Source organism: Salvelinus sp. IW2-2015, linkage group LG7 (genome assembly GCF_002910315.2).
Source record: "Salvelinus sp. IW2-2015 linkage group LG7, ASM291031v2, whole genome shotgun sequence".
Taxonomy (NCBI): domain Eukaryota; kingdom Metazoa; phylum Chordata; class Actinopteri; order Salmoniformes; family Salmonidae; genus Salvelinus; species Salvelinus sp. IW2-2015.
The window spans coordinates 28491872-28496323 of NC_036847.1; the positions used below are offsets into that span (position 1 = coordinate 28491872).

At 48.2% G+C, this 4452-nt stretch overlaps 1 pseudogene; it reads right to left on the bottom strand.

The window, feature by feature from the left end:
- LOC111966098 (melanocyte protein PMEL-like) overlaps positions 1 to 4247 on the bottom strand; it is a 34226-nt pseudogene extending 29979 nt beyond the window's left edge.
- Between the last annotated feature and the right edge of the window lie 205 nt (positions 4248 to 4452).

Genomic DNA, 4452 nt, shown 5'->3' on the forward strand with positions numbered 1-4452 from the left:
CTCATGCCACTAACGCCCTTAATCTCAGCGGCATCGGGGAATGTGTATGGGCAGGGGGTGTAAAGTGAAGTGGCGGGATCCCAGGCCTAGCGGCATGTCAGATTAGTAAGACGCAGGAAAGCAGAACTTCATAATTCACTCTTAACCACGTATTGCCTGGCCAAAACAGAAATATTGCTTACGTTTATAGTTATCCACTAATAAAATACAGTTTAGCATAATCTACTATTAATACAATTCAATCATAATGTTATTTATAAAGCCCTTCTTACGAACTCAGCCTAAGATTGCACTCCCAACCAAGTTGCTGTACAGAAAACCAGCCCTAAACCCACACACTAACAGCAAGCTATGCGGGTGTAGCAGCAGCGGTGGCTAGGAGAAAACTCCCTAGAAAGACGGAACCTAGGAAAGAAACCTTAGAGAGGAACCAGGCCTGAAAGGGTGGCCAGCCCTCTTTCGGCTGTGCCGGGTGGAGATTATAACAGTAACATAGGCCAAGATGTTGATTCATCTCAGAGATACGCAGCAAGGTCAAATATATGAATGCACAGGTGAGTTAATCGAGGGTGCAGCAGTCACGCACCTCACGGAGAGTAAATGTCAGTTGGCTTTTTCATATGGCCGATCATTTCAAGAGTATCTCTACCGCTCCTGCTGTCTCTTAGAGGACTAACTGACTCCTCTTGGCAGAACAAATAGGCTAACCTTGCCAATTTGCTTGAATCATTTTTCATTTGTCACCCGGGTAGGCCTAGAGGTTGCGTGGGCTACTGGGTAAAGATAAAGCATATGTACACGTCGCACTGCCTTCATGTTTATGGGATGAAGATGTATCATAATTCTGTGCCAAAAGCTCTGTAGTTGCGATATTTGTGAAGAATGACAGGGCTACTCAGCTGGCCAATGAGCGCGTCTCGCAGGGCAGGCTGGTCCTCCGAAGGTCATGTGCGCAGTGGGACACAATGCTTGTCCAACCGATCCGGCAACCTCTGATTTGCTTGCTCTGGACTGCTTAGGGAAGTGGACAACGATAGGTTCTGTATCCTGGGTTAATATTGGCTGCTAACATGATGACTTTCAGCTCCAAACTCCAGGTGTAAAACGCAGTTTTATGTCTGTAGCCTATCTTGCGTTTTTCCGAAAATGCATCACCGTTTATGGTTGTCAATGACCAGGCTACATTTGATGTGGCGCACGTGGCCGCGTTGGCAAATTTTACGACTTGTGTTTTTTGGGGGGTTCCGTAGGTCCAACCAATTTGACAACCACTGGGATACAAGTTGTCTAACAAACTGGAGTTGGGGTCAGCAGTATAGGTAATCATATATGGTATTTAGTCATATTCTACTTCAGTAGGGACGTGGATCGGAAACCAGTCAGTAATCTGGTGTGACCACGCATTTGCCTCTGCAGCGGTGACACAATCTCCTTGCATAGAGTTGATCAGGCTTTGTTGTTGTGGCCTGTTTTGAATGTTTGTCATCCTCTTCAATCGGCTTATGTGAAGTTGCTTGGGACTATTAGGCAGGAACTGGAAACATCGCTGTTCGTACCACGTTTGGGATGCCACTGGATTGGACATGTCAACGGGGGACTTGTCTGGGAGTACGTCAGGCCGTGGGAAGATCTGGGAATTTTCCAGCTTCGGAATTGTTGTACAGATCCTTGTGACATGGGGCCCGTGCATTAATTCATGACTGGGAAACATGAGGTGATGGCGGAAGGATGAAACGGCATGACAATGGGCCTCAGGATATGTCACGGTATCATCTGTGCATTCAATCGCCATCGGACACAATGCAAATTGGGTTCGTTGTCCGTAGCGTTATCCCGCGCTGCCATTACCATAAGCCCCACTGGCGCGCCCGAGGGCACTCAGTCTTACAATGTTGACATCAGCAAACTGCTGCGCCACTTCACGGCGCCATACACCGGTCTGCCATCTGCCGCGGTACAGTTGAAACCGGGATTCATCTGTGAAGAGCACACTTGCTCCAGCGTTCAAGTGGATTGAAAGTTGAGCGCTTGCCCACGGAGGTCGCGTTACGACGCCGAAAGCTGCAGTCCAGATCAAGACCCTGGTGAGGAATCAAATCTTTGGTTGTGCCAAATCACAAAGTTTCATCACGGTGTGCGGCCGGCGTTCTTCTCCGTGTCTTCTGCAGCATGATCCGTAAGGTAAGAAGATAGCCAGAGTGTATCGTGAAGTCCCTGGCGCTCGTGTCACACGTTGGTTCTGCAGTTGGGTGGAAGTGTAGGCACCGGTTGAGTTGACCGTACTGGCAGCAAAATTATGAAACGGGAGATCATTGAACAGTCCGCGCGCTTATTAGGGGTAGAGAAAAATGGAATTCAAATTAGTACTGGTGGGAAACATGCCTGGCTTGGTTGGTGTCCATCAACAATTCATTCCCTGGCTACGTCATTCATAGACCAAAACTACTGGCAGCCGAAATCGGGGGGTTACAAGGAACTGGTAGGAGAGACCGCGGGGTTTTAAGAAGTGGCCTTTATAAGGAGGGTCAGGAGGGCAAGAGCATAGGTAGCTTGATGGTCACTGGTGAATGATAATGGATAGGCATAGCCTAATTCCTTCAATCAGGCTCCTTTCTTTCTTGATATGTCCATACCCTCTCTCGCTTGCAAGTTTGCATGTGGGGCATAAATTAAAATTTTTTACCACCATATGGGAAGGATTATAGGAGCACAATCGGATACACTAGGACCAGGGATTGGATGTGATGTGGTAATGTTTTGTGTTGTGGCAGATGATAGAGTGTGATGATGCGCTGATTTGGTTGTGGTAGAACAGCATAAGTATGCTAGAGATGTTAGATTGTGTGGGGCGATGAGGTGTGTGGTGTGGGGTTTAATCCGGGGATGGTTCTGATTGGTTGTATATATCAGCCTAAAGTCCGATATATATTCATGTGCTCGGGTCCGAGCTAACATATATACCCATTGTTGTCGGTTGTTGTAATAATTGTGTCTAGGCTCGCTGAGTGGTTAACATTATGTACTATAGTCACCCTCTAGGGTGTCAGCGCCTCAAGATATTGGCGAGCACGGGTTTATAGGATAGAAAATTCGATAACATAATGTGCGCTAACACTGGGGGTGGTGGAATCTGTACAGGTGTGCGTGACTTAATGCACTTGCTTCTAGATGATGTAGTCGTGGTCTAATGTTAACTCCTATCCTCAAACATCTGCTTAGATAGAGACCGGGCATGTCATTGGTCGTATTGAGCTCTGCGTATATGGAGTCGATGGTAATGTTCCAAGAGGCTTACTTGATAGTGGGAAACGAAGAGGGGCGGGGCGAATGCAGAGTATAGAATCTGGGAAATTGTGCGCATTGGGAATCTCATTTGAAAGTTATAAACAGAATTCAGTACACATAGCGAGAGACTCTACACGTTGGGTTAAACAATGAAGCTTTAGTACATTTAACCATTCTTATTCACAATACAGTCCTATAAATCCAATTGCATGTCTGTTCCACAATTAGCACACACACACAGCACGCACCACATGATTGGACGCTTAGTCACACACACACACCACACACACACACACAACAACACTCCACACCAATGGTATCATCCTCAGGACTCTGCGTTCTCTAAGAATGTTGTTGCGGAGTCAGTAGTAAGTCAGGATGCGTTCACGTGTTTGCCAGTGTGGTAGGATCATCTGAGATCACTAGCTGCACGCTCGCTTAAGAGAATCTTAGGGTATCAGTAGCCTGGCTATGTTAATGTGCAACTACCACTACAGGACCTACTCACTCAGTGGGAGGGGGGATTGGGAGGGGGTAAATGAGCCCTCTGGGGGACAGAAGAAAGAGGGCAAGAGGTAAGGGTTTCGACAGGGACGGCTGGGAGTGATGTGCATAGCCAGCGAGACTAACGCCTACCCACATATAGTTCACACATAGTGTGCACCACACATCTACACGCACACGCACGCACGCAGCACGCACACGCACGCAGCCGAACCGCAACGGCACGCACGCCCGCAGCAACACATGACCACACACACACACACACCCACAGCACCAACACACACACACACCAACACACACACACACACACAAGGGCTGGATCTTTCTCTTGTGTGTGTGTGTGAGAATGAGCTATTGTGGTAGGCTGTTATCTCGCTGGCTGGCCTTCCACTCCCAGCCGTTCCCTGTCGACCCTTACCTCTGCCCTCTTCCTTCTGTCCCCACGGGCTCAGTTTCATCCCCCTCCATCCCCCCTCCCACTGTGTGTGTGTGTGTGCATGCATGTGTGAACCCTGTTTCCTGCGGCTGCAGCTGTGTCTCTGTGTCCTCACTGGCCTGAGAACGCTCCCTGATCCAGCACTTCAGAACCAGAGCCTATGAACATGTTGATTCTACTAAGGTCAGGTTCTATCTGGCTGAACAAAGGAGCTGAGAATGAAAGCC